The following is a 13,450-nucleotide window of genomic DNA, read 5'->3' as shown; positions in this document are numbered from 1 at the left end:
GGAGAATTTGAAGGCCAAGGCAACACCTTGAACAGTTCATCATGTTCCTCAAACCATTCCCAAACAATGTGTGCAGTGTGGCAGGGCGCATTATCCTGCTGAAAGAGGCCACTGTTATCAGGGAATACCGTTGCCACGAAGGGGTGTACCTGGTCTGCAACGATGTGTAGGTAGGTGGCACATGTTAAATTGACGCCCACATGAATGGCCGGACCCAGGGTTTCCCAGCAGAACATTGCCCAGAGCATCACACTCCCTCCACCGGCTTGTCGTCTTCCCACAGTACATCTTGATGCCATCAGTTCCCCACGTAAATGGCACACACGTACACGGCCACACATTTTTAGCCTCCTCTTTATGAAGTCAGGCTATGAGTTGAACCCCACTGTAATATTCAAAAATTGAAAAATTCAATGAATTACTTGTGACTCTTAATCATGTGGGGCTTGAGTAACTGTGTGCCAGCCGAGGCTGTGTACAAGAGTTTACAGCATCTGCTGGTAAATGTGCTTTTGATTACGATCAAATAAAAACACATGAGCTGTGGGAGAGGGTGTTGCGTTGCAAGATCACCTTCAGAACTGGTGAGAAGGCAGTTATAAATAGGCCGATCTGATTTCCTATCTAAGTGTTTTGTAGCTTTCTGCATGACAGCGCATTTTGAATGGGGGGGGGATTGAGGAGCTGTTTGAACGCATCTGAGGATGTAATGAGGATGTTACAGAGGAGAAATGGCTTATCCTAAAATTCAGAAAGAGTGACTGCTTTAACACCATGCCTGCGATGCGAGTTCAGTTATAGGTAAAAGTGACAGTTGAACTTGAAATTAAAATAAAATTGGATTTTTTTTTTTTTTTTTATGAATTACAATATCACCGGGGCGACTTCCGGGTCACCAACGAGATGGCAGCGTAGGGAAAGCGCTCTCGACAAAAGAAATTGAAATTTGCCCCAAAGTCGAGGTAATACAATAATTGACTCATGGTCATTGTATGAAGCATAAGGGGCGAGGATGACGTCTAAAATTAAGGGTAAAAAACCTGCTCTGGACTCTGAAAAAAGCAACAAAGGGCAGCAACACGAAGATGCTAATGATAGCTCACACTCGGCTAGCCATGGCAGCGATAGTAAGGGGGGGGGAGGGAACCCGGTGAACCTGGCCCTGATCCTCAGAGAGATACGCGACTTTAGACAAGACAACAAAAAACAACTTGAAGATATCAGAGGGGAAATGACAAAGTTTAATTCGAGGCTGGTCGAAGCCGAAACAAGGATCATGGAGAACGAAGAGAGACTGCAAAACGCAGAGGAGGTACTAGCAGAAATGCTAACGCTACATGAGCAGCTCCAAATGAAGCTAGCGGACCAAGAGGGGCGTACACGGAGGGAAAATGTGAGGATATACGGGGTACCCGAAGGTGTAGAGGAAGGGCCCAGAGCAATGATCTCTTTCGTGGATAAGCTGCTTAAAGAAAACCTCGACATACCCGAGTCGAAGGATCTACAGATAGAGAGAGCCCATCGAGCATTAGCACCACAACCACCAGCAGGTGCCCAACCCAGGTCGATCCTTGTTAAATTCCTCAGCTTCAGAACGAAAGAAGAGGTGCTTAAGTTAGCATGGCAAAAGAAAGGGTTCATGTGGAGAAACTGCAAAATCAACTTCGACCACGATTATGCACCGTTTATCCTGACCAAGCGAAGAGAATACGCAGAGACACGGAGGGCCCTGAAAGATAAAGGCATTAAGTTCCAGACCTTGTACCCGGCCCGACTGAGAGTCTACTATGAGGATGAGACTAAGACCTACAACTCGGTGGAAGAGGCGACGTCGGATCTGGCAGACCGTGGATTACCGGTAAAAGTTATCACACAGCCGGCGTCCCTCCTTGAGAGGATCCAGCGGGGGTCATGGACACCAGCGAGGAAACGACGCGCGAAGCGAGCCAGTGGAGCATCAGGATACAAAGAAAAGCTGCTGGCATTCAGACGTGATCACACAGAGGATAAAGACTAACTTGAAGCAAAATAATTGGTACGGTAGATTGACTCCGGAGCAGGTAAAAATAGAACATTAACAATTTAACAATTTGGACGAAACAATTTAATTCATTATGAGGGAAGTCGAGACACTGAAGAGGTTTGGTTATGGCTGTGGAAACAGCGGAGGGCCCTCTAACCCAGTTAGGGAAGAAAGGTTATCCCTCAAAACAGAGGCTGGTGAGTGAAAGAGCCTCAAGGCTGGAAGTATGGACAAAATTTAAAATGTTTCTTGTTGAAAATGTTCAAGGTTTTTGTTCTGGTTTGTATTACTGGTATTCTGATAAGAAGGGACCACCTATTATTTATATAGAGAGGAAGAGCGAGTATTTTACATTCTTAATGACAGAATGCAAAGTGGACTAGTGAAAATAATTTCTTTTAATGTGAATGGGGTTTTGAATCCAATTAAGAGAAGTAAGATTTTGTCAAAATTGAAAAAAGAGAAAGCACAGATAGCCTTCCTTCAGGAAACACATATGAGTCAATCAGAACATGCAAAATTACAAAGGATGGGTTTTAGAGAGGTATTCTCTGCGTCATTTAAGGCAGGACACAAGAGAGGTGTGGCTATCCTTATATCGAATGTACTTGCTTATGAACACATATCAGAGACTGTGGATGAAGGGGGAAGATTTATTAAGATCACTGGGAGAATAGAGGGATCTTTAATAACTTTACTGAATGTTTATGCTCCACCGGGAAGTGACTGGTTACTATACAGACGGGTCTTTGACTTAATGGTTAACTCTCAGGGAGTGATAATATGCGGGGGGGATTTTAACATCAGGTTGAACCCAGCACTAGATTCTTCAAGACCAACTATACAAAACCGATCTCTGACTAGGAAACTGAAAGCACTGATGAGAGAGTTGGGCATCATAGATGTATGGAGAGAACTTCACCCGACTAGTAGAGATTATACACACTATTCCTACCCGCACTCAGTGTATTCAAGATTGGATTACTTCTTCGTCTTCAGCTCTGAGAAATTTAGGATCAGGGATTGTAACATAGCAACAATTGACCTGTCAGACCATAGCCCTATCTCTATGTCATTAGCTCTAGGAAGGAAAATAAGGAAAACTGTATGGAAACTGAATTCAAACATACTCAATGACTCAAAACTATTGGAGAAATTAAAGGAAGACATTAGAGAATATCTAGACTTTAACGACTCAGGGGAAGTATCACCAGCAATTCTGTGGGATGCACTGAAGGCTGTAATGAGGGGGAAAATTATCTCCATCACTTCACATATGAAGAAACTTAAAGGACAGAAATTAACAGACTTACAGGAGAAATTAAAGAAGCTACAGTTAGCTGACAGTAATAAAATAAACACCAATTTGAAACAGGAAATTAAAAAACTTCAAAGCGAAATTGACGAAATATTTACACTAGAAACTCAAAAAAAGTGTGTCTTCTTGAAACAAAGAAATTACGAGGCAGGAGGTAAATCAGCAAAATTGCTAGCATATAGGCTAAGGAAGCAACAAATGGAAAATACAATCTATAAGATAAAGAATCCAAAAACAAAAATAGTTGAAAATACAATAGAGAAAATTCAAGAGAGCTTTGAAATATTTTACAGGGAGCTGTATTCTCAACCCCGGGCCTCTGATGAAATTCAAATAGATACATTTTTGAGTTCATTACTACTACCCAAACTCAGTAGTTTACAGAATGAGAGTCTTATCCAACCAATTTCTGTAAAAGAACTGAATTTAGCCATTTCCAAATTGAAGCCTGGTAAGTCTCCAGGCTCTGACGGCTTCACTTCAGAGTGGTATAAGGCCTTGAAGCCACAACTAACGCCATTACTACTTAACACATTTAACCGGATCCTACAACAAGGAGAACTTCCACCCTCTTGGAGGGAAGCAATTATATCAGTCATTCCTAAAGAGCAAAAAGACAAACAAGAATGTGGTAACTACCGGCCTGTCAGTGTTCTCAACGTAGATTACAAGTTGTTTACATCTATCTTAGCACGCAGACTAGAAATACTCCTACCTGATCTCATCCATCTAGATCAGACAGGATTCATTCAACATAGACAGACTCTGGACAACATAAGAAGAACTTTACATATACTAGAACAGATAAAGAAAGACAAAACAAAAGCAGTAATTGTAGGTCTAGACGCAGAGAAAGCTTTTGACTCGGTTAGATGGCTGTTTCTATATAAGGTTTTGGGAAAATTTGGCTTTCAGGAGAGATTTATAAGAGTTATTCAGACCCTTTATGATAAGCCTATGGCACGAATTAAAGTTAACGGGGATCTTTCTGACTCTTTTACTTTGGAGAGGGGAACGAGGCAGGGCTGCCCGATATCCCCCCTCCTTTTTGCTTTATTTATAGAACCCTTAGGACAATTAATGAGACAGAGTGACACTATTAGAGGCATTGAGGTGGAGGGGATTGAACAGAGGGTAATGCTTTTTGCAGATGATGTTTTGGTTCTTTTGGGGGAGCCAGAGAGGTCCTTCTTGGGTTTGATGTCACTGTTGAACGAATATGGAGATTTATCAGGATATAAGCTCAACATATCAAAGACACAGGTCATGACTTTGAACTTCACGGCACCAAAGAGCATGCAAGACAAATATAATCTGGATTGGGGAGCAGAATCATTAAAATATCTAGGAATAATGCTAACAAAAGACCTTTCAAAATTGTCTCAAGCAAATTATGGACCATTATCGTTGAAGATAAAATCAGACCTGCACCGATGGAATCTTATCCCCTTTCTAAATCTAAACTCGAGGATTAGCGCAATTAAAATGAACACTCTCCCAAAACTATTATATATCTTTCGGACTTTACCAGTGGAAATAAATGACAATCAATTTAGGGAGTGGGATAAATGGATTTCTAGGTTTATTTGGCAAGGTAAGAAGCCCAGAATTCGATTTAATATTCTACAGTTGAGAAAAGAGAAAGGAGGTATGGCACTTCCTTGTTTAAAGAAATATTTTTACGCTGCACAGCTAACCCCTCTACTATATTGGTGCAATAATGAGTATAAAGCCAGATGGAAGGAACTAGAATCTGAAATTAGTTTAGATTTACCTCTACAGGCCGTAATTGCAGATAGAGGTTTGATAGCTCAATTAGAAGAAAGAAATAACCCCTGGATCAATCTTACGTTAAAGATATGGCAAAAAGTGGTTAAATCAAGCGAAATTCACAACATGCTCAGGCTCTTTAGATGGTGTGCTTATGATACAGAATTTATTCCCAATAGAGGGGATAAAAGATTTAAGTCCTGGATACAGAAAGGACTTACAACTTACCTTTCATTCACACACAAAAACGCAATACAGAGTTTCCAATACTTGCAGGACAAACATGGTCTAGAACAGGAAGATTTCTTCAGGTACCTTCAACTGCGACACTATTTCAATCAGGAGTGCAGACCTACTGATTTCTCAAAAACAGAGTCGGAGTTCTTCAGGATTCTAAGGTCGGCCCTTGGTTCGGTTCCCTCCAAATCAATTTCAAAGTGGTATAATGCTCTGTTTCTGACTAAAAATGAAAATACCCTGTATATTAAGGAAAAATGGGAAAAGGAAGCAGGAATAGAGATTTCGGAGGAGGCTTGGGGGGAGATATGCAGCTTTCAGTGGTCCTCAACTAACTCTATGGAGTGGAGGGAGCACTGCTGGAAAAACATAGTAAGATTTTTTAAGACCCCCTACCAGGAAAGATATAATAATGAAGGTTCAATCTGTTGGAGACAGTGTGGGTCAAGGGAGGCAAACCACTCCCACATATTCTGGGAATGTCCTAAGCTGAGTTCATATTGGAAGGGCATCTATAAAATATTGTGCACGGTATTTAAAATTCATCTATCCATGGACATAGAGACACTTTATTTGGGCCACATTGTGTGTTTGAAACAGAGGAGGGATATAAAGCTATTGCAGGCCCTTTTGGCGGCGAGTAAAAAATCAATCACCAGAAGGTGGCGAACTACAACTCCGCCTACCGTGGAAGATTGGTATGGGGTAACCTTAGAAATATTTAAGATGGAAAAATTGACTTATTCTTTGAGGGCTCAAAAAGATAAATTTTATCAAATTTGGCAAAAATGGATTGATTTTGTAACCCCAATGAGAACAGACTTTGTATAACTTTGTATAACATTTGTTTTAAACTACTTTCCTCCTATAGTTGAGAAAAATGTAAAAATGTAAACTCCCTTCAGTTCAATTGTACATAGTTAATGTTTTCCGAAATAAGAATGTGGCATATGTATAAAAGGGGAACGCCCAGTGGCTGACTAAATAATGTGGAAGTTCATAGGACTTTAAAGATACTTGATGTCTGGTGGGTGAATACGGATGAGCAGCTTCATTAAAGTTATATGGACTGTAAGGCATTTAAGGACTGAGTCTTAACACTGGAAAACTGCGACACCCAGATGTTCTTTTTTTTTTTTTTTTTTTTTTTTCTCTCCCTTTTTTCTGTTACATATGCATAAGACTATAAAAAAAGAAAACAGGAAGAGTGTGTTATGAATATTGTTGAAAAGCTGTATGTTAAATTGTTGTCTTTTCCAAATAAAAAGATAATTACAAAAAAAGAATTACAATATCACCAACAGGACTGTTGCTCACACAACGACTTTTCAGCCACATATCAGCTCTAAACTCTGAAGATGCCACTAATACAGTTGCAACTCCATCTGTCGTGCCCTCCCTCTCGCATTTGCTTTCTCCCTTCCCCCCAGCCTGCTTCATAAATACATCCATATGAGAGATTTGCCAGCCGTGATTACGGCCACTTGACAGTAACAAATCCTGAATTGCCGCCGAATCGGGAGCTAAGAGAAGCTGAAAGCGATGACCTGAGAGGAATGCCAAGTACGACAGCTGCCGGGTTTTCAGAGAGAGGGCCCGTCGCTGATTCCGAGCAGAGGTGAAAAGTCTCATGTTATCAGTGGAGTCTGGCACAGAGCTGAGATGATTTCATTGGGAAGTTAGCTGGAGAGATGTTCTTGGTCACAGAGACTTAATACTGCCTTACTTGAATCACGGATGTTTGATATTCTGGTATTCCAGTTTATGCGCTACTGCTGCATAAAGTGGAACATTTAGTTATAAACAATGGGTATGTATAGAGAGATAATATTAGATTGTTAGGGAAAACAATTTTAGGAGGATTCATCACAACTGCAGCACAGTAATGCGTGTATCAATGATGGCCCCTTCTAAAGATCAGTTTTCCCTGCAAACTCTCCCTGCTGTCTCTCCCTATGTAGCAGCTGTCATGCTAAAGGTTAGCTATGAGTCAGCTTTGCGTTCAATCTGGTGAAATTCAACATGAAATCTCTCATCCCTTTCATTGTATTATTTTCTGAGATTTTAAACACCAACTCTGATCGTGACAATCAACTAATTGTGACCATGGTTACAATAAACATAATCATAAACAGTAACGCAAATAATGTAGCATTTTCACAAGAGCAAATTTTGCTTTCAAAGTTTACAGAACAGCATACTCCTAAAATGTCAAATGATTTGTATAGTGAACAATACCAGTGCCTTTCCCTACCTGAAAAATCATAGGTGCTGTAGATTCCATTAAAATGATTGAAATATTCATTTTACTCCCTGTGACAAAGCTGGCCAACACTTCTCACAAAAAATGAACAGAAAGAGTGAATCTTGCAAAAACAAATAATTTATTTTAAAGAAAAGCAGAAACCAGCTTTGAGCACATAGCCAAATTGCTGCAAATAATCTCCTCCAAACCCCATAGGACAGCACAGACACCCAGAACAGCTCCTTTCAGATTGTCTTCCAGCCCATGACTCTTAACCTTCTCAGATTCAGCTGGTTTCCCCTTCTTGGTTTAGATTGCTCTCCTCCCCTCTGCTATCACAACATTTTGAGTCTCACTCTGATAACAAATGTAAGGAATGCTTCCCTCCCTGGCTAATGCTTCCCTCAAAAAACAAAGGAGTAAAAGATTTTAAAAAGAAGCAAATGATTCATTTAAAAAATAAAAATAAATAAAACAAACTAAAACCCAACAGAGACCAGCTACAGTTTAAAACAAATGCTCAAGTGTTACACTAGCTCAGCCACACACAAGTATTTAACCACTGCCAGCTAAGGCAGGTGTGGCTCATTAACCAATGGCTGGTCCAAAATTAAATTACACAGATAATGGCAATTACAAATGACAATTAATCTGTTTAGAATGACATTAATGAAATGGGATCTGCCTGTTGTTAATGTGGCAAATGGGCTGACAAATTAGGATCTTTAAATACACAGAGACTTAAAATTACTTGTTCCTGTTGAACAGTCACAGTTAACTTAAAAACAAAACACATTTGCCGTACTAACATCCTTGGACAAATAAAAAGTAAGTTTGTCTGCTTTCAGATTCAATGTGGCTGCAGTAATATTTGTTCTTCTACAACTTGGTCAATACACTGTAGAAGTAAAAGTGACTTATGGAGTCAGGATTTGGGCAAAATATATAAAATGTGTTTGACTGTGGTTTACACTTAAATACACCTCTAAAAACATGTTAAAATATGTTAATGTTCAGCAACCATTAAAATAACAATGACTGAAAAAGCTAAAAGTCACAGTAATATTCTTGACACCTGTGACCTCTGTGACAAGCATCTAACCTTAGCAATGGCCCACTCGCCCCCCCCCCCCCCCCCCCCCATGCATGTGCCTCTATGTACATGTACCAAAGCTTTCATCCGTTTTGCTTTGCAGGTGGAATAATCTCAAATGGAAGGTGCCACTTTTAAATAAAAGGCAGCAATTTAACAAGCCTTTCAGACCTTCCAGTTCACAGTTGCAAATCACTACCTGCCATTGTCCCTCTCCACCCTTTTCAGAAGCTTTAATGGATTCTGCATCACAGCCCAATAAAAGGCCAGCAGCACAATACAGGTGAGTTATTTAAGGGAAGGTGTTCTAGCTTTTACTTTTTGGCCCTTAGTGTTGCACTCTTTGCCCTGCCAAACTCAGTCAGGGACAGCTGCCTGCATCCCCTACAGAGTTCTGATCACTTTTCACAGGAAAACTTCAGCAGAATGGGCATAATGCAGGCTCTTATTCATATCACAATCATAAGACCAGCATTAATTTATTATTAAATAACACAACATTGCGTTAATTCATTCATTTATCACTGAATCATAGTTATAATCAGACTACCTTCAATTCTGCATCCAGAACAATACATTGACCAGTATAATCAGCATAACAATCTACACAGTATGCACTATATAGTATATTGTACCATAGGTGCAACACAGGGAATCCAGTGTACTAAGAATATGTTTTTAAACTGCATTTCATCATACTAATATACTGCCATCCCTGAAATTCAAGAACCAAATGAAAGTATCAAAGTGAAGGACTAAACAACCTCTGCTCTCGAGTGTGTTGAATTCAAGAATTTTATATCTCTGTGCCAAGGGCAGCACCTCAAAAAAGTCTGGCCAAAGTATATGTGGTATCACTGGTCATGTCTCCTGCTTTATTCAGAACACTATTTCCTGGCAATCCCTGGAGGCCTTTGAATTGCAGGCTGCCACGGTTCGGTCCTAGAGTAACCATTTTTCTGGAGCTTGCCCCCATTACTCACTGCTGTGCCAGGCTTAGCAGCACCACTGGCCGCTTCTGCTAGTCGGCTGGCATGAATTTCATCAATGATGAATCAACGATGATACGATGAGGCATCAAAAAGGCTTTGTGTTTGGAGTAGGTGTGTAAATTACACATATTTCTGACCATCGGTTAATGATGACTGAGAAAAGCGATTATCAATTAATCGATGATGGGTAGGACAAAATATGTTTGAAGTAGCTAGTCAAGCTAACTAACCAAGTTTCAAAATCCCCCCTTAAATTCTTGTTTTTAATGGGAAAAATTAATTAATTGAACATGCTTAATAGCATTAAGAATTTTTATTAGTTTTATGGTTTTTATGTCACCCACTACAAGACCCCCTTGAAAATGAGGTTATTTTTCAGGATGTTATAATGGGATGGTAGACACTGTGTCTGTACTGCACTTTACTGTCATCTGCCAAGTTATGGGTTAGTGGGATAAATGCTATACCTATACCTAAAGTTAGACCTTTTGGGGGTTGTTACAGAAATAACCAAAATGACACTGAGGTCTGACCCACTGTAAACATTTAACTCTGTTCTCACCACAGTGTAGTAGTATTTCACTATATGTCAGTAGAAACACTTGCAAATTAGGTCTGCCATTAAAATTATTGTCATTGAAATGAAGTCAATTTATGCTTAACCTGACAGAAAACTAACAAGTACTATCATATAGCAAACCAAACACAAACCTTCCTGGATTCTTTTATATAACTTGCTCCTGTGTTGATAGTGTGTATTAATTTTAAATAAGTAAAATAAACCCCTCAGCTTTCTGCTTCAGCAATGTGTCACCAAAAATGATCCCATATCTCCATCAAAACAGACTTGCAAGGAACATCTTGCAGTCTTTCGCACCACACTTTTGCAACTGCATGCTGCAGGCTGAAATGCCATCCTTTATATTCAAGTATTCCATAGGCAAAATCCAAGCAAAAATGCATTTGCATTTTTTAATTAAACCATTGTATTTGTCTTAAATAATGTTTTTATTTTGTTTACATTTATAAGTTTCATTTTCAGTGCCAAAGTCACATGGTCCATTAAAACTGCTGCTGTGAGAGAAATGATATGCATTATAGTTCAGCCAGAGGTGATTTTGATATTACAGGAGGCTTGTGAGAGGGTGTGATGCTGGCATACCCTGACGTTATAGCTGAAGAGGGAGATTAAATGATGGAAAAATCCAATAAATGTTCTCTTTATGAAAGCGGGACAGAGTACCGGAGGACTGGAGCCCAGTAACAGCAAAAAAAAAAAATAAAAAAAAAAATAACCCATTTAAATATGATTCAGTTTGACCTTGATTTCATGTTTTACATGATCATTTCCTCATTACATTTTAGCCACCTTGATAGCTCCCAATAAATCAGATGTTAATTTTCAATTAGCGTCAGATGAGATGAGAAGAGAACAATAAATATGACATAACTGGGGAGATGGTTGCACTGTGTTCATAACTTAAGCGTCAGACAGCTCATACATAGCAGTAATCACTGGCTGTGGGAAAGAAAAAGATGTTTACTGTTTCAAATTAAATAAAAAATATATTAATATTTTCCCATCCATGGATACACAGGTAGAAATTTAATAAAATCTCTGAATATCAAACACTGTGTACCAAAGATAATCCCAAAAGGATTTCCCTATGAGTTATTTACCCCAATATAATATTTATTTCTTTGGTGTAAAAGAAGAGCATTGTCAATGGAAGATCATAATGATAGCTTTTAGTTTATGCTCTAGTTGTTATGTTTCATAATCTGTCAGTGGAAATGGATTCATGGTATGATTTTCCAATTGCAATGGATATAGCCACTGAATGACATAGTTCCTGCACCTATTGCATAGGTGGTTATGGTGTGACTACAAAACACTTAAATTGTAGGCTTTTTATTGATTGATAGATTGATTGTGTCAAATATTTATCTCATTTGCATAATGTTACAAGTTAAATTTTCATTAAGCATTTCATGCTTTGCCCCCTTTATATAATCCTGATTGGAACTTCCAATTGTACAGTAGGCTCATGTCACAGCAACAGCTTCATTTGTCTCACTTCAGTTCAGGAGCACTGAAGTGAGACAAATGCAATCCTCGACCAGGTGTCAATCAACACACTGCACAAGGGGTACTGGAAATTATAAGTTAATACTGCAGTCGTATCACATTTTTACCATATTTTTTACACCTTTATCCTGAGCTGTAAAGCAAAGCACAGCTGTACACATTTGTTATTTGCTGAAAATATGTATAAGTTCTCGCATTAAAGTCTAATTTCCACTTCTTCTGTGTGCACAACCACACACACTTCTGCTTTCCTTCTGTGTGCACAGCCAGCTTTATGAGCCAAAGCAGACATTCTACTTTATAAATTCAATGCACCACCTTCCAAACTTCATTATGCTAAACCCAACAACAAAACATAATCTATCATCATTAGAGCACACAAACATGTTTTACATGTGAATAGAGTCAATTTGGATCAGGGCTGGAGTGGCTTCAATGCTGACAAACAAATCTATCCCTGCTTAGCGGAGACTTGCTGCTTGCACACTGATAAGACGTGATGATAAAAAGCAAACAGTGCACTGGCATGAAGCTGTAATTACAGAGCTCTCGAAACAGCTCTGTGATGAGAAAACAATCCTTTGTTTAAGAGCAGCGGCTGAACTTCCTTTGACACCAGCAGCCAGAGTTAATATTTACTGCGGGTATTCTAAGGAGGGCCTGGTAATGCCTGATGAAATTAAATGTTTTGAAAAGCAGTGGGAGGCCGTTGTTTATGTCCTGTCCTGAAGTAAGCTTTATTCTATAGGTGGATTCCGCCCCGCATACTGTGACAATGAGGACAGCAATTTGCGTGGCATATTTACATGGATACTGTACAAAAAACACATTCAGAATAGCCAGACACATCAATCACTGCTGCAAATATATAAATTATTCAAATTTTAACCCTCTCCTGCAGAGTGTACATACTTGTGTATGAATAATAGAGGAATTTTCACAATCCTTAGTGCTTCAATTTTTTCCTCTTTATTTTTTGATAATCACTTACTTTGTAGCACCTTCTTATCTGGGATTTGACTTGTAGCCTGTCACCCCTTGATGTGTCCATTAAGTGCAAAGCAGGGTGGTGGAAATTTGTTTGCTTTCATATTGGCGTAAAGTCATATTTTCCGCCGCTATATACACACAAGGTGGCTTCCAGTGTGATCAATCTGATTGATGCTATACAGTCTTTACCATCTCTCATTGAATCTGGCACAATGGCATTGTGGAAGGGCTGAAAAACCTTGTGGTGTCCATACAGAGTGATAAATAAGTTAAATAATACAATATATAGTTATTAAATACAGTATATAGTATTAAATACAGTATACAAGACAGGAGGACACTCTTCCCACAATGGCTAAATAATTTGCTATTGTGATGGTGGACAAAAAGGAGGAACATTACAATATAATCATAAATAAATAAATAAATAAATATATCATTCATTCATTGATTATGAAATACATCTTTATTTAATTCATAAAAAAAGAAAAAAAAAAAAACTTACACGAGTCCAGTCACCAAGGACTAAGACTAAATAAATGAATGATTCTTTTAATTCAATGTATACACTTGTGTGTGTACTGACACCTGCACACACACCGAAAAAAAAAAAAATCTTCTCACTTCAGTAGCCACTCACCTGTATTTAAACATGGCTGATTCCACAGGTTTTGCTTTTTAAGCTACACATCC

This window comes from Megalops cyprinoides, chromosome 14 (genome assembly GCF_013368585.1).
Source record: "Megalops cyprinoides isolate fMegCyp1 chromosome 14, fMegCyp1.pri, whole genome shotgun sequence".
Classification (NCBI taxonomy): Eukaryota; Metazoa; Chordata; class Actinopteri; order Elopiformes; family Megalopidae; genus Megalops; species Megalops cyprinoides.
This window is presented reverse-complemented; position numbering follows the sequence as displayed.